We start from the raw sequence: 23,688 nt of genomic DNA on the forward strand, positions 1-23,688 counted from the left end.
TGGCAGTGAGCCATTGTTGGCTACTCTAGAATTAATCAACTACGTGACTTAATCTAGTACTAGTTATAATTAATTCATGGAAAAAGGGGGCTCTGGAGGGAGGCAACCAGACCTCCTTGCTTTTTGTACATTGAGCAGGATATTTAAATGAAAGTTATCCCATTTTACCCTCTGGAATTGTGTATGTTCTTAGAGGTGAAAGACCACCTTTTTCTGTAAAGCAAAGTCTAAGAGCTCTTCCTATAATAATTTCCTTTGGCCTTACTTCTGTCCAGAGAGAGAAGCATAGTTTTATGTACTAAAGTTTGGCTCTAAACTCATACCATACTTTGAAACATTGATCTCCTCACTTCTGGGCCCTTGCATTTATTATTTGTTCCACACAGTTTGGTACATAATTGATCAGCCCTGTTTTACCATATAGTGGGAACAGGAGAGAAATGGGTGGGGAGCCAGCTTTCACCTTCTTTAGTTCCAAGCCTGGGAGTGGGGATGATTGCAAGGTTAGTAAGACCTTTTATAAAGCCGCAAGAACAGTGCCTTGAGGAGTACACGGAAGTTTCACAAGGTATAGTTGTACTGTTCTTGAGTTCCCCTGTGAAAGGTAATCACTCCAGTGATCCCAAGAGCTTCAGAAAGAGTGTGCCTCCCTGGAGAATCTCTTCTTCATAATGGGACTTCCCCCTCTGGGGAGGGAGGATCCCCTGAGTGGTCAGGCCTGAATAGTCAAGTTCTCCCAACAGCTGTGCCAGCACATGTTGGATGTGGTTGAAGTCCTGCTTGCTACTCTAAATTTTTCTTTTGTGTTGAAGAGGACTTAAAACAGCATGGTTGCAATTTAGATGAGGCTGTTTATAATACAGCTTTTATTTTTTAAAGTTAATCAGAAATCATATGTGGTATGTATTAGATATGTGTATTTATGTATAACATATATAATCTATTTAAGTTAGGATCAAGGATAGTAAATCCTCTGGCCACGTGGTATCACTTTGTCTTGTGCCCGCACTCAACAGTGCTAGAAGATGAGGACCCTTTGCTACTGATCCAAGTGACAGGCAGCCATTGCCAGTCAATGGGGGTTACTGTGTGTGACAAAAACATTTTTCATCCTGGATCCAGATTGATCCTGAGGCGCAGGATACTTGACCTGTTACCCAGTTTTTACTGGTTGGATACGCATGCCACCAGCCTTTGGAAGCCTCAGTAGGAACACAAGGATACGTTTCTGGTGAATGACCAAAGTCCATGAAATCTCATTGTAAAAACAGAAACCTCTTGCTCATGTTGGTCTTTTACCCTTTGGGAGTAAGTTGTCCTGTAGAAACACTGAGATATTTTGGCTTTCATTCCAGTGAACTTGGAATCAAGAAAAGTTGCCTTTGAGATGAAGTCAGAAGCCATTAGTTAGGGGACAGTGAGGTGTTTTGTCTGTTTCTCTTCCAGCTCTCTGAAGGCTAACCATGATTCAAGGCTTTTCTGGGGATGGGAGCTCCTTGTGCTACAGTGGGAGCTCTGAAACCATGCAAGGCAGGACTCTTAGGTGCAGGACTTCTGGATTTGAAATCTGGGCAGGATAACCTTGTTGGTCCCTTCATTTACCTAGTTCTGACAAGTTCATGTGACTGTTGCAATAGAAAATCCTAAAGAACCCACCATGTGCTAGACATTGTGCTGTCTGTCCTAGGTTGATCCTTGATGTTATGCCTTTGCTCACCTATCTCCTTCATCCTTCCTGTATTGCATGTCTCCATTTAGGCCCCTCATGAGCTTGATTCTCCTGGTCTGTGAGTGGTAGTATGTGTCTTAGGCTTTAGCATCTAATGCTGAAACAAAACATTACATTTATGGTACATTTTGCAGTTAAACTTGAGATAGGGACCAAGTTGTCCCTGATTCTTTAGTATTTTCCCTTCTGGCTTCTCAGAGGCCTGACCATATGGGTAGGTTGTGCTCCTTGGGTGAAGTGCACCTTGAACTTGGTAAGAGCAGCATTCTGTCCATAGATCCATAAATACAACTGATAGGCAAGCATTTTTTTCTGTAAGTAGACCCTTAGCCTAGGGTCTAGTAGACTGGCCCTAATGCCCAAGAATGAGGACGACAGTGCTGGCTATCCTTCTCTGGGGAGTGTTTCCACGGTAACTTCTAGTTTCTCCCAGACCCCATCCCCTCCGCCATCCCTGGCTTGCCCTTGGTTATGGCCTCACCATGTCAAGAATTATTTACCACCTTGCTTCTACTTATGATGATCTTTCCCTTCTAAAATGGAGCTGTCCTGCAAAGCAGTGTATGATATTGGAGGACGTCTCCTAGTCCTTCATCAGTTCAGCTTCTTGAGGCTGTTTAAATCCTTTCTAGATTCTCCCCATGTGGTGCTCAGCAAATGTTGAAAGCACAAATGAATGACTCTTATAGCAAATAAAGCAGTCTATGAAACAAGGCTATTTCTATCTTCTGGAAAATGGCCCATGGAAACAAAGCCAGGTTCTGGCTGTAGTCACGTTGGTGTATAATAGGTAGCTTGTTAGAGTACTTTCTCTTATCCTGTCCATTTCATATTCATGCTCTGTGACCATGTTTCCTGATGTGTGCTCTGTTGGACTAGTCATGTGTCAGACGTTGGTAAGTACAAAAGGGTTCTAATACAAGCAGGCATGGATGTGTCACAAGCTATGAAGTTGAAGCCTCATGGACCTCTCTCTTACGAAGTCTACTTCCAGTGACCTCCACCTATTTTTTTTTTTTTTTTTTGCATAGAGAGAGCTTTCTAAGTTGGTTGAGTTTCAAGTAGACACACTTATGAATACAAGTATTAAACCCTGAGCTAAATTATAATTAGGCTTTAAAAAACGCTGCAGAGCTTGTTGTCACTCTTAATGTGTGAATGTCTGAGGACTATAGTACAGTTTCCTGAACTTGGATTTATAGAATTCTTTTTTGCAGGACTCCTAGTGCTCCCTCACTTCTCAGAATGAGGCATATATTAAGTACTCTGTGAATCAGAAAATTAGGGAATTAACTTCTCAGCTGGCTCATACCAACTCATGTAAGCTGACTCTATCTATTCTAAACTGGGTATTTAGTGACATGATTTTTGATACCTTGAGTTGGTACGGTGAAAGCTTTTATACCACAGAAATTTGTCAACTTGCCTATAGTCAGGAACTGACTTTGAGATGAATTTTTTTTTTTTTTCTGGTCCTTGGGCCGGTTCATCAAAAGGTGATACATGTTGACACTAGGAACATGTGTGACTTTAGAAATCTTTAAACAACTATTTGTGTGAAAGGCTACTAAGATAGAATCGACCTACTGAAGTACTTCTGTTCTTCTGAAAAATGGGTATGAGATTTCCTACTTTATAGAAACAAAGTGTTCCTCATTGAAAATGAGCTTAGGGGCAGCCACGGTGGCACAGCAGTTTAGTGCTGCATTCAGCACAGGGCCTGATCCGGGAGACCTGGGATTGAGTCCTATGTCTGGCTCCTTGCAGGGAGCCTGTTTCTCCCTCTGCCTGTGTCTCTGCCTCTGTGTCTCTCATGAATAAAATCTTAAAAAAAACAAAAAACAAAAAACAAAAACTTAAATATTTGAAAGACATGTACTTAAGCTTTGAAATCAAAATAAAACCTTTGCTACTAAAAAATTACCATGGACTCAAGGAGCTTAAAGTAACACATTTATTTTCTTAAGGTTCTGGAGGTCCAAAGTCTTGAAATTAAGGTGTCCAGATGGCTGTGCTCCTTCTGGAGACTGGAGAAAATTCTATTTCCTCACCCTAAGTAGCTTTCAGGAATGCCACTGGCATTCCTTGGCTTGTGGCTCCCTCTTCCGAGCTAGCAGCATAGCGTTCTCCAAGCTTACTCTGACCTCTGCTTGCAGTGTCACATGCCCCTCCTTCTGACCTTGACTTTTCTTTCAAGGCCCTTAATTCTACAGAGTCCCTTTTGACACGTAAGGTAAAATATTCAGTGGTTCCATTGGGTGGTGGGGCTGATATCTTTGAGGGGCTGAAACTCAGCCTACCACAGTTAATTAATAACAAATTTTTTATATTCTCTAAAAAGCCAGTTTAATAAATGCCTTCTAGGGTGGGGGTGGGGTGGGGGTAACTGGGTGACGGGCACTGAGGGGGGCACTTGATGGGATGAGCACTGAGTGTTAGTCTATATGTTGGCAAATTGAATACCAATAAAAATAAATTTATAAAAATTAAAAAAAATGAATAAATGCCTTCTAGTATTTCTTCTGCTTGCAGTGTTGGGTTTCTGTCCATGCCCTTCCTGCTTCTTTAACTGGTTCTACTATTTTGTCATTAGTGGGAATCCAGTCTCTAGCAGTTTATCTATAGGTGTCAACAAAGCTCACCATTCACTTAAGAAACCTTTGAGAGGTTATTGATGTGAGTCTTGGATCTTAATAGCGAATGGTGTGATGGAGCAAGGTGAAGGAGAGACTGAGCTGGCATGGCTAAAGAGGGATGAGGATGAAGGTGGGGGGTGGGGTATATGGAGAAGTGGATGAGGTTAGAAAAATTGTAGGTGCTACTGAGACGAGAAGATGAGGTAGTGTGAGAAGTGGCCTTTGCCTTGAATGGCAGAAGGTCTTGGATTCCCTTGCTGTGTCTGAATCTAAAAAAACAGAAAAAACCCTCACATGAACCATGTGTTCAGATGGCCTTGCCCCATGGATGGTATGGTTCTTGGGAAAGGTTAAGTTTCATAAAGACATAGTAATAGTAGTCTTTTTTTTTTTTTAAGATTTTATTTATTCATGAGAGACAGAAATAGAGGCAGAGACACAGGCAGAGGGAGAAGCAAGCTACATGCAAGGAGCCCAACATGGGAACCGATCACAGGTCCCTAGGATCACACCCTGGGCCGAAGGCAGGCACTAAACCACTGAGCCACCCAGACTGCCCAGTCTTCTGGTTTTATAAGGCCTTTTTCTAGGAGCTTTTGTCAGTTCTCAAATTTCTGAACATACCAACCATAATTTACTCCAAAAAATGCAGTAATGCAGACTTGGGAGATTTTTATTCCATTGATACTTCTACTTGACAAAGGACCATCATTTCTTAGTCACCTTTATTTTGTATCCATTACCAACACCAGCATAAGGCTATCAGTAACTAGTTAAGTCAACAGTTCTTAACAGCGGTGTCCTGACTAATGTGGCACAACCAATTGTGCAGTGATTTGCTACTAATGACTGATTAAAGAGACTAAACTTATTGATGACCTACTGGAAAATAGGAAGCAAGGTGATTTCTATGAGATTGTCTTTCTCTAGTATGGCTTTGGATATGCTTTGAGTGGGGCAGAAGGTGTAGAATCAGAACCAGCTGCTGCTCGGAGTGTACTTGGTGCCAGATCTGTGCATGGGGACAGGGACAGGGGGCTGTGCATCGTTGCCTGGCATCTGCAGTGTATGTGTTTTGGTGTGTGGGCTGAGAACACACTGGGGCTAAGTGAGGAACTACAGAGTACAAGGAACTGTAGTTTGGGCTTCAACAAATTTCTAGTTACCAGTGTCTTGTCAATGGTCACAGTTACCAGGAGAATGCTTGGTGTTGGCTGTACAGGTCAATAGGTGAAGGAGTTCTGGGATGGAGAGTGCATGCCAGGCTTAGGGAAGCCAGGGTCAGTGAGGCCTTATTGGAGAAACTGACCTTTAGCAGTAAAACTAGATGTGTTAAAATGCATAGGAGGCAGTGCCTGCCAGTGGGATTTAGCTGATGACCCTGGCAAACAGTTCTCATCCCCACCCTGTGGGTTGGAACCACCTGTGAGCTTTCCAAAAGCGCAGAGACCTACAGCTCTACCTTTTGGAGGTCTTGATTGTGCATCGGCAAATAACTTCTTCTTTTCCCACTGCAGGTGATTCTGGTGTTTATGCTGGAGTTGATTCCATGTTACTTTGAGGCTAGGGGAGGAATAGAAAGTGATCACAGTTTGATCACTGGCTTTCCTGTGGAACAAGCAGAATTTGTCATGTACATGCACATGTGCACAGACACACACCCTTATGTAGCATTTGTTTGAATATAATCAGGTCTTACACATATAAATGTAGCCCTCTAAGAAGTAAATGCTCAGATATTTAATGTAATAGTTGAGTGGTCAAGTGTCTTATTGAGTTCTGCAAACAACAGGTGTCCTGGTCTTTTCCTGTTCAGGATGCTTAGTTGTGAAGCCTGAAACTCTTAATAGGCACTGGGGAGTCTTTTAAAGAGTGCTTAACTTGTCTCCAGCAGGCTCAGGTATTTCTTGGATCTTCTTTTGTTTCTTTTCTTTTTTTTTTTTTTTTTTGTGCTTCGATGAATACCTTGTATTCTTGAACCTGCTGGAAAACCAGCTGGAGCTTAGAAGGAAAAACCTTGCTTAACCTATAGAAGGAACACTAGCTGAGGAGTAGCAAGAGCTGGGTTCTAGTCACGGTTGATAATACATTTTACATTTCTGGGCTTCATTTTTCCTGATGATCCCTAAGATTTTTAAAGCTATATTTTCAGACCCATGAGTTTATATCATTAGATCTAACCACTGTCCAATTATTCTCTCTACTACATAGAAGTTGCACTAGGGGCTATTGAGCCTTCAAAGACTTCTAAGACCTCCTAGTTTCAAAGGATATTCTACAGAAGATAATAAGCCAGTGATAGTTAAATAACATAAGACTAGCCCTTAAAGTCCGTTAAAGAGCAAACTAAAATAATTAGATGAATGGGGTTGATTAGGGTTTCTCAGCTTCTTCTCTCCATTCTGCAAAATGGTAATAGGTTTTTCTTCACAAACTGTTCTAGATCAGTTGAGTCTAGAAAATGTTGAGTCAAGCAAAATTAAACAGTTTACTGAATACCTTCTCAGAATCTTTAGTCTCTATAATGAATGCACATCTGCATAATCTTTGGTTTCCTAGACTTTTTGTACAAGAATCCCTTAATTTTTTTTAAAGATCCTAGACTACCCACTTATTCAGTTGAATGCAATTTGGGAAGTTGGTATCAATGATAAGTGTGTTAGGAATTTAAAGTGGGGAGAGGTGGCTTCAAGCTGGATAGCCAGAGAGGATTTTAAGGAGATGGGGAGATTTGGGCCGAGTCTGGAGCACTGGGCTGGATTTGCATAGCTGCTGAGGATGGATGCATATCTGGCAACAGCCAGTGGTGGTGTTGGCCAGACAAGTAAGTGCATGGACACCTGAGACTTTCTCTTCAGTGGATCAGTCTCTCTTCTCAGAAGTGTTCCTCTGGCAGAGTTAACCCTTCTCCAGTGCCAGATCCCCTGAGGGCTTTAGGGGAACTTGGTTCCTACTACCTCTCATTACAATGCTTTTCTACTTTTGCCTCTGCTGTATCCAATAGAAATGCGCTGATTTCTAGCCTCACAATTTTCTAACATGCTACCATGAGGGGCTCATGGCCCCAGTATAGAACTTGGCTACTTCTTACAGTGGGCCAGGGCTGAGCTGCTAAGGCTGGCCCAGGCACAAGCTGCCCCAAGTTGCCTGGGGGTGCCTTTCCCCAGAGCCACTAAAGCAGAAAACCTTGGAGAGGGGCCCAAGGAATCTGTATTTTTAATAAGTTCCAAGACTGTGGATTTAGGACATGAAACTGCAGCTAACCCAGCCTCGCTCTGCTTGGGTCCAGGAAGCCTGCATAGACTCTCGCACTGTACGTTATTAGATTCCATCAGACCCCTTGAATCTAGGGTTACCCTGGGGAAAGCTTGGAAAATCAGGGTGCTGTGGACTCTAGGTCCTCAGCAGTGTAAGTTAGAGTTCCCATTAGGCCCAAATTTCTTGAAACGACTATATCCCTGTCTTTGTAGAATTAGCTAGCAGTTACTGAATTGAATCACCAATTGAATCACAAATGGGATTCTAGAAATGCATGATCTTGATAGAGCCATCTGGGGAGGGAAAAATCAGGCTTGCACAGGGCAGAGTCCAAGGGGCCTGGTCTCCTCATTCGGTTTATTCTGTGGGTGTTCGTTCTTCCCTTCAGTTCCCTTCGGTTTCCTCAATCACGTAGCTCTTACAAAACCCAGGTGGAAAAATGCCTTCCAGAGAGCTGACAGGTTGATTATTCGTGATGAAGGGCTAGAGCACTTGAAATGCATGGCAGGAAAAGACATTTGTTTCAGTCACGTGGTACAGCTTATTTTTAATCAGAGATGCTTTTTATTTTTTAAAGGAAAGCATGGGTATTTAATCGAGAGAAAAATAATAGTTATTTCTGTTATTTGCTTTGGTTGTTAGGAAGAATAATTCAGGAAGAGGTCTTGAGACTTACCACTCCTGTATCCCAAAGCTGAAGCAAGGAAGTACTTTAAAAGCCCAACACCAGAACCCAAGTTCTGACCTCACTTAAAATGTCAAAATGCAGTGTGTCCTATTAGCAGATGAGAAAGAGAATGCTCCATCTTACAATTCTTTTTACTTGTCTATGGGGCTACTTTTTCCCCCCAGGGGGAAAGGGCATTCTTCATCTAGTTTTGCAGGGCAACTGGCTTCTTACTCTTTTTATATTCCTTGGTGGTATCTCAGCTTTGCAGTTTTAGGGGAAATTGGCTTTTGATGTGTAGCAAAAATGATAACCGATTTTAATATAAAATACTGAATGCTGGGTATTAAACTGTATGGCAGTAGGAAAAAGAGTGTCACAGAGCATTAGTTTTCAAGGCTTGAAATGAAGTGGCTTACCTTATCAAGAGAAGCCTTAGAGGGACGCCTGAGTGGCTCAGCAATTGAGCCTCTTCCTTCAGCTCAAGGTGTGATCCTGGAGTCCTGGGATAGAGTCCCACATGGGGCTCCCTGTGGGGAGCCTACTTCTCCCTCTGCCTATGACTCTACCTCTCTCTCTCATCAGTAAATAAATTCTTCTTCTTATTATTTTTTTTAAATAAAGAAGCCTTAGAGATAGACCACCTCTTAAAGGAGGGGCCCAGATGGATGGTGGGAGATGAATGAGGAGGTGCCTGCTGCCGTGGTTTCTCATAAGGGATCTAAGGAAGTCTTACCTATAATTGAATCCTTTGCTTCTGAAAGATGGTCTGCGCCAGCCTTCTCCTTGCTGCCATCCCTGCCAGGAGCCTAGAACCTGAAGGAGGTGCTTGATCAGCCAGAAGGACGGTGAGCTGACCAGAGGCAAGGGAGTTGATAAATCACAGAACCTGCTCTATCGGGACCAGTCCAGTGCCAAAAGCCACTGGCCCTGGAGTACCAAATTTTCTTTAAAAACAAAAACAACAGAACCTTGGCCCAAACCGTGCATAGAAAGGACAAGAGAAAGTAATAAAGTGGCTGTATTTTCTAGGTTTAGTATTCACAATCCAATGTGTGTTGTTCCTTAAATTTCTGTCTTTATTTTCTTTTTCTTTTCTTTTCTCTCTTTTTTTTTTTAAAAAGACTTTATTTATTCATGAGAAACAGAGAGAGAGGCAGAGACACAGGCAGAGGGAGAACCAGACTCCATGCAGGGAGCCCGATGTGGGACTTGATCCCAGGACCCCAGGATCACGCCCTGAGTTGAAGGCAGACGCTCAACCACTGAGCAACCCAGGTGTCCCTGTCTTTATTTTCTTTACACAACACTTGCACCTTGGCTTCTTACTTGCAGTTTCGTCTGTCCTGATGGTAAAAAGATTGGGGTTCCCTGTCAAGGTCTGCCACACAGTTACATTGTGTGCTGCTGCTCGTGAACCTTTCAGTAACTGGATTTCCGTAACTGGATCTCGAGTCCCCTTGCTAACTGTCGTCTTCCGTTGTGTCTAGTAGAATCTTTGCTCAGGCCAGCCCAGCTGACCTCCCACTGTATCTTGGGAGTCCTCGGCTTTCAGCTTTTACTCTGAAAACTCCCCTTGACTGGAATGTTCTTCTTACCAACCAGATCCTACTCTCAGCTAGAGTGGAGACAGGTAACTGGCATCACTTGGGTATACCACAGCTGATGGAACAGGCCATCCAGAAGCTGGTAGTATGCAAATCACTGTGTATGCAAGACAGGTTTCATGGTGAACTTGAGAGCAAGTTCAATTTGTGTATAAATAGCATAGATAGATCCCTACGGAATATATAGTTGGGAATTCAGCTTTTGCTCCACCTAACCTTATTTTGTGAGCAATCCCCTACATCATTATAAAGTCTTCATGACACTTGATCTTTTTAGGCTCAAATCTTTCTTCTCACTGTTGTATGTGGTATGAGGATCCCTTCCTTGAGCATGGCCTGGGATTCTTGCCAAACCCAAGGATGGCTATACCCCAGTGCAGGCCAAGAGTAGAATCAGGATAGGAATGGGAATCCCTGGTACGATAATGAGGCACTGAAGGTTAGAAGTCTCCTTTCAGACTATCCTTTCTGATACCCCAAGCCTGCTGCACCCCACTCTGCATCTGCCCACTGGCTGTGAGGAGCAACTGTGCTCATTTAGCCATCTGGTCAGGCCAGGGGCAGGGTGGGCAAATAAGAGCTGAGGAGAATCTGGGTTCTTGTTTGTTGGTTTGTTTCTAAAGATTTTATTTCTTCATTTGAGAGCAAGCACAAGAGCTCTCATGTGAGCACAAGCTATGGGGAGAGGGAGAGGGAAAGGGAAAAGCAGGCTCCCTGCTGAGAGCAGGGCTGGATCCTAGGATGTAGACATGATGACCTGAGCTGAAGGCAGATGCTTAACCATCTGAACCACCCAGGTGCCCTAGATTCTGGGTTCTTAAGAGGAATGGTCTACACAGTGCTGATAGTCCAGGGACTGACCAATGCTGAGCCAGGGAACCTTTGCTGCTGCCTCCAGCCAGTCCTAGAACCCTTTCAAAGGTTCGTGGGCTTCCACAATACTTTCTAGCCTTTGATGCTGCCTGTATTTCTCTTTCTACTTGGACATACCAAAACAGTATACGAAGTTCTCAAGTCTTGTTTTGGATCAACACCTTCCTCCACCCCCCTGGCCAGGGCTGGTGACCGGCAACTTGAGGTCTGATATCTATTTGATATGACTCCTGGTCTGGGTTCCCCAGAGTCACTGTGTGTGTGTGTGTGTGTGTGTGTGTGTGCGCGCGCGCGCGCATGTGCACAGGGGTCTCTGTGGGAATGAGTGAGGAAGAGCTCAATCTTGGTTTCGGAGACCTTAAACTTTTTTCTCTTTGTCTTTCATTCTTTCATCCATGGCTGTGATTTTTTTTTTTCTTTGAAGGCCACTTCTGGTTGCTGCTTTGTTCCAACGTAAAAAGATGGTGTGGGGCTGCGAGCCTTAGCCTCTACCAGTCCCAGAGACCTCCCTGAGGCCTGTGGAGGTGAGCTCTCTGTGCTCTTTGGGCTCTGTTCCTGGATGGTTTCGAGGGGATGTTGAAGCCTGGGCCTAGGATGGTGACAAGTCCTTAGAACACATGGGGGAGAAGGAAAAGTGCGGAAAGAGGGGTGCTTCTGCAGGACACCCTGAGGCCTGGGTGGGTAGGACCGGGTGGGCACAAGAACCAGCCTCCAAGCAGCAAGTGTGCTTCTTCCTGGTCTGTCTTTTCATCTGTGTCTTGCTGATCTGCTTTTCTCAGAAATAGGGAGATTGTTAGCAGCAGGTACCTGTTCCATGAAGGTAGAGATGAATCAGATCTGTGAGAGGGAAAAACCTAGCTAAACTGCAAATGGGAAGAAAATTGGCTAGTGGGGAAAAAAAGAAAAAAGGTGGTAAAATACACATAACCTAAAACGTAGCTCTTGAGCCATCAAGTACATTCCTCAGGTTGGGCACCACTATCCATCTCAAGAACTTTATCCTTCCAAACTGAAACACACCGTACCTGGTACATGCTAAGTCCTTATTCCCACTGTCCCTTTGCCCCTGGCAACCACCATTCTACTCTCCGTTGCTATGAATTTGTGTATTCTGTACCTCATTAGGAGGAATTATAAAATATTTGTCCTTTTTGTGTCTGTCTTGCGTTTTTAAGTTGACATTTTTCTTGGTATTTTAAGTAAGCACTCCCAAGTAGAGAGGAGAATGGGCTTTTCTCTCCCGTGGAGCCAGTCCTCCCCCTCCCTCTTGCCCATCCTTATCCAAAGTGGCAAGGCCAGTGTTCTTCCTTAGCTAATCCTTTGTGTGGAATGAGCTGACAGCTGGGGGCTCCCAAAATTTGCTTCCAGCTGTTCTCAGGCTTCAGTGTTTTCTCTAGAATGTTGAACTGAGGTTGCCAGATTAAATACAGTCTTCTCGGCTGAATTTAAATCTGGATAACAGCACACACAAAAAAATTCAGTATAAATATGTCCCATATATTACATGGAGCATACTTAGAAATTACTTGTGGCTTCTCTGCAATTGAAATTTAACTGGTTATCTTGTATTTTTATCTGTTCCAATCTGGGCAACCCAGTGAACACAAAATAGAATGACTCATCAGTGAAAGGCCATATCATTGGCTACAAAGATGTCAGAAGATGGGTGGATTTGATGGCAGGTTAAGAGATAAAGATGATTTGGTCTGTGATAGAATGTTAAGAAAAAAACTAGGATCCCAAAAGTTGTATTTTAAACTGTATAGACTTTATCAGTTACATCTGCAGACAGGCACTACTTACCTGCTGGTCAAAATATGGTCTGTATATGGCGGTACCAGAAGTAGGAGCCTTCATGTAAGGGCACTTATTCCTGGGCAGATGCCAGGATACCTGCTAGCATGGATCCAGGGGGAGTATTTAAAGGGTTCCCCAGAGCCAAGCTGTGTGTCCGCCCTGGCCGTGGTTTCTCTTGTTGACTGATGGAGCCAGCTGTTTTATGTTGTGTGAAAAATCGAAACTTGATGCCTAGTTTCCCTCTTGTCCCTTGCTGTTCAGCAGCGAAGGGTCCTCAGATTTATTCTTGTGGTACTTTGAATCAGCTTTCCAAGTGTGGATTCAACAAAAATGCAACTGATGATGAGTGTTTGCCTTGAGTAAGTCAGGCTGACGCTGAATCATTCCTTTTCTGTTTTCTGCGTGGCTGTTTTTCCTTGCCCTCCCCCTCGGATTTGGGTTCCTGGGGCTGGATGGCTTTTTTCCTTGGTGTTTTGGAGCAGAGAAAATAGTCGTCTTCAGGGTTTGCAAACAGTGTGAGACCTTCCTGTAGTTGCTGGTGGGGAGGTGGAGAAAATCAGTGTTTGGCTCTGTTCTCCAGAGGCCAGGCCCATCTGCAAATGGGGGGCGTCCCTGGACCCTGGCAGCTGGCAGCCTGTGGGCAGGTGGAGGGGGCTGCCAGCTGAAGAGGTCTCCTGAGGCTCAAGGGATGCAGGTGTACCCTTACTGGGTTCACAGCAAAGACCTACACAATTTATTTTGGGGTTTTGAAGCCCTAGCAGTTTGTGGCTCATTTTGGCCTCTTTCTTCCCCAAGGGACTACGTGATATTTAATGACTCAACTCTGATTGTACTCCGGACGTTTCCTTTCCACTGAGGTCAGTTTATAGAGCTGTCCTGAAGCAAACATTTGTGCAAGGGGAGGCAGAAATAGAAGAAAGAAGAGAAGCTCTGGGGCCCCAAAAGTGGGCTTCAACCGCTGACCCCATGTGCTGGGGATGCCCTGACATTTTAATGTACAGTGTACTGCCAGCTTCAGGCTTCCTGGAGGAATCTTGTTGGCAATGCTGACTGGCACTTGGGGGCCTGCTGTCTTCAGGGATGCTTGTTCTCTGGCTAGGTGCCCCAGCAAGGACTTGGGGATGCCGCAGGGGGACACCTTCATATAGGGTATGGGATCATTCTTAGGTCTGGTTAGGGGTGAGGTGTCAGGCAGGAGCCTCAGAGTGAATATTTTAGAAGTTGCTGGGTCTGTACCACTACCTCCATTGATCTCCTCCTGCTTTCCCTCTGTAGGGCTTGAGCTTGACACTGGGAGACCAGGGCTGAGGCAGGAGCACATGTTGAGTTCTGAGCACTGAGGCCCAGCTCCTTAGTTTGGCTCAGATCCTGGAAGGCTGGTTTCCTTTATTCAGTACTTTAGAGGAAGAGTAGCTCAAGTAGCCTAGAAAAGACCAAATTCCTTGGGATAAAGGTGTGAGGAGATGGCTTGTAGAGCATTCTTCCCAGGGCCCTGCCTTCCTCTGACCATGTGAGATGGGGGGGGGGGGGAGGGGGAGAAGGGTGCTAGCATCTTGTTTTCTCCCTCTCCCCCAGACAGATTGATTTGCTGCCTCTGCTCTTCCTGAGGGGCTGACAGCATCAAACATGCTGGGGGAAATTGTTGACATTGGGGGTAATGTGTAGGCAGTTAAGTCTGTTACTAAGCACAAAGAATTTGAGCCAAGGAGAGAGACAAATAACTGGTATTAAAGAAAACAGTCGTATTTGCTGCTTTTCTTTGAGGGTCTGTCATGGGCAAAGGGATGTGGCACCTGCTGAGAGAAATAGGGAAGCATTGAGACGGTGAGTCTGCCCGCAGGAGTCTGTGAGGAGATGAGGAAACCAAATCCCTGCAATTTGCAGGTCAGGGAAGAGTCCCCAGCAGGGAGGGGGAGTGAGAGAGGCCTGAGGAGCTCAGAGGGGTTCACGGAAGTGTGGCTTCAGCTGAGCCTGGAGTTGTGTCAAATGTCTGAAAGCAGATGAGGGCATTCCTGGGGTGCCTGGGTGGCTCAGTTGGTTAAGCATCTGCCTGCAGCTCAGGTCAGGATCCTGGGATTGAGCACTGCATTGTGCTCCGTGCTTGGTGGGGAAGTCAGCTGCTCCCTCTGCTCCTCTTCCTACTTATGCTCTCTCTCCCCCAATCCCTTCCCTTTCTCTCCAATAAATACATAAAAAATCTTAAAAGGATGTTCTGGGTGGCAGAGACTGAAGGAACAAGGACCAGAAGGTGGGAGGGCACAGGGGTAGCACACTGGGTAGCCCAAAGGTTGTTAAAGGACTGGGACCCACTGTGAACTGATGGTGTGGGATTTTTTTATTTCACTTGTACGACTTGACTAGTGCCAGGTTGGATGTTGGTTGGTAACTTCAAAAAAGGTAAATCTCTGCCTCTTACTTCTTGCCTCCACTCTTCAACCTCTGCAGTTAACACTGCAGGAGAATACCTGCCCGGAAGGCCTCCAGCAACCCTTTAGTGGCCAAATCTCACTGCTTAATCTCCGGCTGCCCTGCAGGTTTTGCTGTTCATCCTTTTAACACCCTCTCCTTTTTGCCTCTAGAACACCTAACTCCTGTGACCTGCCTTTTTCTGGGACCTTTCCTTCTTGGCCATCATGCCTGTCTCCTGCATGTGTCTGCAGTTCCCCAGGCTCTGTCCTCCAAGCCACCTCTCTTCCTCTCCCTGCTCCCTGCGCCGAGGGCTTTACCCCACATCCAGGTTCATGGGGATCCTTGTTGACTGACTGCTCTTTGGCAAGCTCCCGGAGCCATACCAGTGTCACCAACCCAGCTCCTGGAAGTTAGGGTTCTGCAGTTGTGAACCTCTGAGATGCAAAGAACTGAAGATAGTTCCACAAATATCTAAGTAAACACCCTCTGGATATAAGCTCCAAGGGAGACCAGTAACAGCCTGGGATCATCTATTCCATCTACTTCCCCTCCAGCCTTCTGTTTCCAAGAGCATCTTCCCTTGAAAACTCTGAATGAGTCTAAATATCCAGGAAGGCTGACACGCTACTGTCCTTTTTGGTAACTTGAAATTGACAACATTCTAGAGCATCATACTTCCTAGCCATGTGATGAGAGGCCAATGAGCATCTGCTGGATTTCCAGAGCTGCAGTGGGAGCAGCCTCTACCACACAGGAGGCAGATGTGCTCCTGAGTGGATCCTCCCCACGGCTTAGAATGTGGGGCTGGGCCCCAGGGATTTGAGTGTTCTCTGGGTCCACATCTTGCATAGGCGACTTTGAATTTGACACCTCTGTCACATAACCAGTGCCTGGAAACCCTGAAACTATTCCTGGTATTCATAACTCACATCGGGTAGGCTTAGGTGGTATTTATAGCACTCCCCAAGACAAGTAACTGCCAGAGGAGGTAGTGACACTTATCAGGTGCAGCGTAGGAGACACAAGGCTGAATACATGCTTTTTCTGGCTAATTTTAGATTCCCAGTGGTTGGGGATGGGAACAAGGGCTTATCGCATAGTCGTATGCTTTGAGGTTCTGATTGCCCTGAGAGACTGGAGGTCCAGATACTTGTGGCCATTTCTGTTCCTAGGGCTTGCTGTCTTTTCTGTGTGTGCCTCCCTGTTCAGGTTCTCCCTGGCTCTGCCCTTTCTTGCTCTGCTACAGGGAAGTATGTGTACGGGGCTTGATGGGCTAGCATTAGGCCACAAAACTGTGGGATGGGGACTCGGAGTGGGACAGAACTTTAACCAGTAGGACATTGTGCCTTATAAATTGTTGTACCACCTGTGAATGTTGGATAAACTATTGAGCTTGCCTATGTACCGTAGTAAAGGGGATCTCCTTGTTTCCTGGAGATTTTTGAGCTGCCTATACTTTTAAGGCAGAAGCGAGTGGCTGCAGAGGTGCTGGACCCCGTCTTCCTTGGGGGTCAGCCCTTGATGGCAGAAGAGCCTCTTCAAATGAACTGCCTCTATGGGGGGTGTGGCTCCAACAGAGGGAGAGATTTTGCTGCGAGCAGGGTGTACCAGAATATGGAGGGTCAGGAGGCTGCCTGGTGTGTGTTGGTGCTTTCTACCATCCGTCCCTCTGTTACAAAGTCCTGACAAGCTGAGGTCCTCGACTGGCCAAGTGCTTTCGTGAATGTTTGTGTGGACCAGCTGCCAGGTGGAGGAACCCAGGGAGAGTGGCCAAGTTTCGTTTTGCCTCCTCCCCTGCTTTCTATAGGTGGGCCTCTTGTTTGCCATCTCCCGCTTTGGGCACCCAGGACAGATTTTCTGGGGTAGTTTTCTTTTGTGTGGCTTGTAATGACTTGAGCTACCTGTCTTGGTATAAATAGCCATAACTTGGAAGCAGGTCTGTGAGAAAAAGCTGGGGGGAAAAAAACCCTCTCCTCAAAGGATGGTGATGGGACAGTCAGATCTGATTCACTCTTCCTCACCAACAGTTGTTGAGCCTTGGCTTTCTCTCCTTGGGATTTGGAGAGATTCAGAGGAGGGAACAATGGAACCTTTATTGGCTGCCGGCTCCCAGAGCAGCCCCTGCTGTGGCCGTGCTGGCATCGCCCTCGGAGCAAGGGCTTGCGTAGGGATGGTGAGTGGGGACAAAGCTTGCTTTTGTGCCCGGGCCTTTCTCCGGTTTCTCTGCGCTCTGAGAATCAGGCAGTGTCCTCTTCCCGCCTCTCCCCTGATTCCTTGAGATGGGTGTTGGAAACGGTAAGTTGCAGTCTTTCAGGTTGGGATCCTTCTGTGCTTGTCATTTCTCCTTGTGGGTTGGGTATAATGAGAAGGGACACATTGGTCGTCAAGAGACGTCTGGTTGGTCCTGGTTTTTCTCTACCACTTGTGGGATGTCTCTGAAACCTCTGGGGGGGGGGGGAAGGGTTGTACACGGGTAAGTGTGGGGTTGAGGGGCGCCTGGGTAGCTCAGTTGGTTAAGCATCTGACTCTTGATTTTTGGCTCAGCTCATAATCTCAGGGCCCTGGGATCGAGCCCCATGTTGGGCTCTGTGATCAGTGGGAAGTCTACTGAAGATTCTCCCTCTCTCTCTGCCAAATGCCCCTTCTGTGCCCCCCTGCCTGTGTTCTCTCTCCAATCTTAAAAAAAAAAAAAAAAAAAAAGAGACATGGGATTGATGGAGAGTCGATTGGTCCTCTCAGACATCCAGACCTGCTCAGCCTGGGGCATTTCTTCTTTCTTGTTCTCTTCTCTCCTGCCCCCTTGCCTGGTGACAGGGGATGTGATGAGAGGCTATGGTGGCTAAACCACCGAAGAAGAGTCTAACTCAAATGGTCACCTGGCACAGCTACTTTGGCAAGCAGTGGGTCTGGCTTCAAAAAAACAAAACAGTTTAATTGCTCTTTCTACCTTACAGGGCAGAAAAATAATAGGATAACAAAATACGAATGTGTGCTATTCAAAAAAGGCAAAGTATTTTTTTAAACCAGTAACTTGACCTTCCCACTATTCCTTAAGCCTTGACTCTTGTTAGAAATTGATTTACCGCAGAGGGACCTCTTTTAGAGTTTGTTAGAAGCTCTGATGGAGATTGCTGGCCCACAAGTGGCCTGGTCAGCACAGAAAAGGGAAAATACAAGTGTTGGCTAGACCCTCTCTGGGTTAATGAAGTAAGGGTATAGGATACTTTGCTTGGTAGGAGTCAGGAAGGAGAGTTGATGCGTACTGTTAAGACTAAATCACGGAAGGAGCACTGTTGAGTATGGTTTCACAGAAGCCCTCGGGAGAGAGCCAGGTGGCAGGTACTGCTGGTAGACTCTGTGCCGTCCACAGCAGATCCTCCCTTGGCCTCTCTCTCTCCTGAGAGGCCTGTGGGCGGTCCAGTTAAGGTAAGCCATGGAGTTGGCTGGTTGCTCCATGTGTTAGGGGTGTCTGCTTTAGAATCTACCCCTGCCAGTGTCTTCCAGGTGTTGAGCCAGTGACTCTCCTTCCTGGGACCCTGTGGGTGGAGCTTCCTAGTCTGGGCTTTTGCAGGCATGGATGTTGGAGAGGTACTACACCTTAGGGATACAGGGAAGTCTGCTAAGCCACAGGGGCTGCTGTTTTTTAGGAGGAGGGTGGGGTAGTGCTGTAGGCTGAATAATGAGAGAGTGGGAGGGAATGGCCCTGAGCTGGGGGTGTGGCTCCTGCCAGCTGGTCTTGGCCTTCCTGGTAGGACTGTAAAACACAAAGCTAGCTTGGTGCAAGGCTTCGGTGGGAATGGGAACCACATGGAGGCTGCAGGCTGGACTGCATCCTCTGGTTTCTCTTTCCCCTTTGCATTGCTTTGTGTCTCATCTTTAATTGAAATGCCCTTGTTAGGAAATCTAGCTCTGGTGAAAAGCTATCCTGACCGCAGAGCAGCCACCCCCATAGTAGGGAGGAGGATGTGGAAGGAGACACTAAAACAACTTGAGACTCCCAAGAATTGCCTTTTTGTTGTACAGTTGGGCTGTTGGCTGTGGCCATGGGCCCTGTGGCTGGTTGGGAGTATTTATTCCCCTTCAGAATAGGGGTGCCTCTTGCCTCTCCCCCATCCCCGTAGCTCTGGTAACCCTTTTCTGTATTTCCATTGATGTTTTTGTATCCTCTTAACACCCTCCAATGTTAAGTGAGTAAAAAAGATAAAAGACTCTGCTAATATTTAATAAACTACTTAAAACTGTCCCTCTTAGAAAGCGGGCTAAAGCCAACTATTGACTTCCCTTCTTTCTGACCCCGCCTCTGGTGGCTGAGGGATAATGAGATGCTCACTGGTGTGTCCCTCTGAATCCTTTCTTTCCTTCATCTCCTCTTTCCTTCCCAACAAATTACAGCTCTCTTTTTTCGGATATGGATGCTGAGAACTAGTGCTAGTGATTGACCAATCCTGTGAGTATAGGCAGTGGCCTTCCTGGGATTTTCCTGCCATCGCGTTCCAGCACCCAGTGCTTCTCCTGGTTGACACGCAACCCGTAGTGGCTAAACAAGAAGTGTTGAACATCTCAATAGCTGTCTTCTGAGTTCTTAGAACAATTCTTCATTTCCTGATACTACTTTCCTTGTAAATGTGTAACTATACAGAAAGTAAAGTTAACTTCATGGAGAGTTTTGTGATCAGGAAGTTAGTTACATTTCATCCTTACTTTGGTCAGTGTGATTGGACTTAAGTTCTCTCTGACTTGAAAGATGTGTTTAGCTGCAAGCGTTCCTCAGTCTACGAGGGAACCCAGATACTTGGCTGTGAGTAAATAATTAGAAACTGGGTATTGTGGAGAATCACTTTTATTCTTGTTAGCAGCCAAATATCAGGCATTCTTGGAAGGTCTGATGAAATGCTCATTTTAAATGCAAATTGTTTGCACAGTTAGAAGGAAAATGGAATCATTCTGGCTCCCAGCACTCAGCATTTTTGCCATTCCTTCTGATGGCTGAGGGGAGGGCTTGTGACTAAGTCCTTCAGCATTTTTATTATGATTTCGGATTTGTGCTTGCTGAGAGGAAGCCTTGCTCTGGAACATTAACCTTCTTTTGCCATCGTGGTGTTTGTACTGGTCTCCCCCTCCACAATCTCTGGATTACCTTTCTCATTTGGTTTATGGATGTTGGATGTACTAGGAAATTCATAATGGTGTTTGTTCTTTTGTTCGAGGTGAATGAAATGTGTTCAACACTTTAGCTGTGTGCCTTTTAGTCTTACAAGTTTGGCTTCCCTCTTGTTTCTTCTTCTGGATGCCTTCTCCCATTTTTCCGGTTAGCCCACTACTCTGTCCTCACTTGAGATCTGGAGAACCCTTGGCCTTGTGGATATTGGAGGCAGGAGGATGCCTATGCAGCATGGCTGGGTGGATGGTTCATTGTCCTGGACTGTGTGAGGAACACATGCACAGTGCTGAGCTTTGGGAGTCAGTTAAAGATGTTAATCCTCTCCCCACATCAGACAGGTTAAATTCCTTTTTCTGAAAGGGAGACTTTTACTTGGAAAACAACTTCTGTGTTCTTGAGTTCTAGAAGCCATTGGGCTTCTATATGGAGAGGCCCAGCCTCTGAGATAATTCCATGGGAGGTGTGTGCCTTCAGCTAGAGCCGGACAGGTTTTGGGAATGGCAAGGTAGTAGCATGTTTTCTCCATCCATAAAACAGTGACTTGATACTGAGTCTACTTCCTAAGCTGGGGTGGCAGGCTGATTTGTGGTTGCTAAGAATTATGAAAATGCAAAAACCATATACATCATTGAGTGCAGTTGCACCCCATGTGATTTCTTTTTAATTTTATTGTAAAGCTGTCTCACTTTGTTGCTTACACATTTTTGCAAAGCAGAAGATAGAATGTGAAATGCAGTTTCCATATTAGTCCTCAGTTTGTTGACTGCAACGAATCATTTTAGAATTAGAAGGAGTTCTTCCCTAACTCGGGGAAACGAACTAGGGGTGGTGGAAGGGGAGGAGGGCGGGTGTTGGAGGGGAATGGGTGACGGGCACTGAGGTGGACACTTGACGGGATGAGCACTGGGTGTTTTTCTGTATGTTGGTAAATTGAACACCAATAAAAATTAATTAAAAAAAAAATAGAAGGAGTTCTTCAGGTCCAGGAGCTCTCTGCGTTTCATTTCTGTGAACTTGGGAGATCACCAGGGACTTTTTTTGGTGGGTGGTGATAAAGAGAAGCCAGTTGTTTTAAACAGCATTGCTCCTCCTCTCAGTGGAAGTGAGATAGGGCTGAGAGAAGACTGGTGGGGAGATGTCCCTGATCAAAGGTTATACAGTAAGAGACAGTGAATAGCTCCAGGCTTGAACTGCCATACTTACTGGAAGGCTTTGAGAAGTAATAGTTGAATCCAGTTTAGAAGTTGCAAAATCTGGGATCCCTGGGTGGCTCAGTGGTTTGGTGCCTGCCTTTGGCCCAGGGCATGATACTAGAGTCCCGGGATCGAGTTCCATGTAGGGCTCCCGGCATGGAGCCTGCTTGTCCCTCTGCCTGTGTCTCTGGCGCACTCTCTCTCTGTCTATCATAAATAAATAAATAAATAAATCTTAAAAAAAAAAAAAGTTGCAAAATCTCTGCAATGGGCCAACATTGTCATTGTTGAGTCACCATGAACTGGAGACCTAGGAATTCAGGTGCTATGTCCAGACCAAGCAGCCTACTAGGGGAAGAATTAGGACTTAGGACTTTGCCCAAGTATTTTTCCTGCTTCCTGTATTTGAATTAAGGGTTCTGAGCTTCCATGCCATTGGCATTTGGGTTGGGTGATTCTGTTATGGAGGCTGCCTTGTGTGTCCTAGAACGTTTAGCACCATGGCCTCTACCCACTAGATGCCAGTAGCATACATTGCTGCCCTCCCCTCCCTGGCCCCCCGATTCGGTTGTGACAGCCAAAAATGTCTCCAGACATTGCCAAATATCCCCCATTGATGGAGAATTCTTCCTGGTTGAAAGCAGTGTTTTAGTTGTAGATGATGACCCTGGGAATTCATAAACACAACTCTTAGAAAGCTTGAACCCCATCCTTTTTTGCTTGGAAATGTGAAATACACAGCTAAAATACTGTTTACTAGGGCTCTTACAGTAGATAAAACTGACTCAAAGGCCATTTACAGGAAAGTGGTAAACATAGTTCTGAACTGAAATGCATTGTGTTTGGGATGACCGCTTTCCCTCAAGCAGATTTGATTGTGGTTTTCTCTTCAGGGTTTGGATTTGAAGGACTTGTCTTTACTAAGCAGCCTGTACTTTTGATTGGAGCTTAATGGTTGTGCTTAGGAAAATGTGTATGGTGAGTAGGGGAGAAAGCAAAATACTCTGAGGCCAAGAAGATTTTGGCAATCTGAAGATGGTGATGGATTGGTCTCCCACTTTGCAGACCTTGGGGGTAAGCTCGGAAGAGTGCCCTTAACAACCTTAACCTCTCTAAATATAGAGCAGGTGTGAGGGGCAGATGTTGAAGTAGACCATGGCTTTATGAAGTTAGGAGTTGCTGTGAATCAATAGATGCAAAGAGCTAGAGAGCCCATTGAGAGCCCAGAGACTTGGGTACTATACCTGGGGCCTACCCTCCACTCTTTTGGTCAAGATGCCGAACAATTGGGCAGTAGGTTCCTCAGCCTTAAAAGGAATGGCAGAGTCAAGATTCCTGCTTCCTGGAGTGCCTGGGTGGCTCAGTTCGTTAGGCATCTGCCTTCAGCTCAGGTCATGACCCAGAGTCCTGGAATCAAGCCCTTCATTGGGCTCCCTGTTAAGTGAGAAGCCTGCTCTTCTCCCTCTTTCACTGTCCCTGGTTTGGGGTGTGTGTATGTGTATGTGTGTGTGTGCGCGCGCGCATGCTTACAGGCTTGCAGGCAGCCTGCGCACGGGCAGGCTTGCTCTCTGTCAAATCTTTAAAAAAAAAAAAAAAAAAAAAGATTGCTGCTTCCTGGATGGGGGTGAACTTCTGAGTGGTGAAGCAGAGTATATGAGACCACAGAATAAACCTAAGACTCTACTAGAGCCCTTGTTTTGCTTAGGAAACTTGGAAGAAGCAAGAAACAAGGTTACTTTTGAATGAAAGCAAGCATACACTATTGAATGAGTGCAAAATTTTCACAATCTGAATTTAAGCTGGATCATTGAACTTAATCAATGAAGGCAATTTCATGCTTATTGTGAGTCCCTTCTCAATGCCAGGTGATCCCCCTCCCCCTCCTGTTTTGGTGAAATTGTGGCAGAGTTTGCTAAGTCATGGGCCCAGGAATCTCCAAAATTACTTTTGCATCTAAAATTTCTAGAGGGAACAAAAGAAATCTTTGGTGTAGAATCCGGGATAAGTTCACATGCTCAACAACAGAGGACTTTAGGGAAAAGGGACCATGATAATAAAGGTTGTCTAACCTTTAAGAATTCAGGTACTTCAAAGTTGTTGACTTTCCTATGTTTTGGCTTAATGGAAAAGCTTTTTGGCTTGCATTTTGGAGTGTGAACCTGTAACCAACACTGCAAAGGGGATGGACCTAGTGCTGTTGTGGGACGCTGAGGATTTAAACACATTACTTGAAAGTTGACCTAATCTACAAAATGTGCCAGAAGAGATAGCCTGCTGTTATAAGCATATTTGAAATGCCTCTAACTGAATGGTGACAACAGGTTTGGCCTGTGGAGTCAATGTCAAAAGTTAAAACTA

At 45.4% G+C, this 23,688-nt stretch overlaps 1 protein-coding gene across 12 annotated transcripts in view; it reads left to right on the forward strand.

Moving 5' to 3' along the window:
- TLN2 (talin 2) overlaps window positions 1–23,688 on the forward strand; it is a 424,341-nt gene that overhangs the window by 40,037 nt on the left and 360,616 nt on the right. The window contains exon 1 of one of the 12 annotated variants that reach the window (XM_072738716.1): window positions 17,155–17,271. The exons of 10 other annotated variants lie outside the window; for them this stretch is intronic. The gene's annotated coding sequence lies outside the window, so the exon portion shown is untranslated. Of the gene's footprint in view, window positions 1–17,154; window positions 17,272–23,688 lie in introns of those variants that run through there. One more of the 12 variants, XM_072738710.1, reaches the window with a different exon arrangement.

This window comes from Vulpes vulpes, chromosome 15 (genome assembly GCF_048418805.1).
Source record: "Vulpes vulpes isolate BD-2025 chromosome 15, VulVul3, whole genome shotgun sequence".
Lineage (NCBI taxonomy): Eukaryota > Metazoa > Chordata > Mammalia > Carnivora > Canidae > Vulpes > Vulpes vulpes.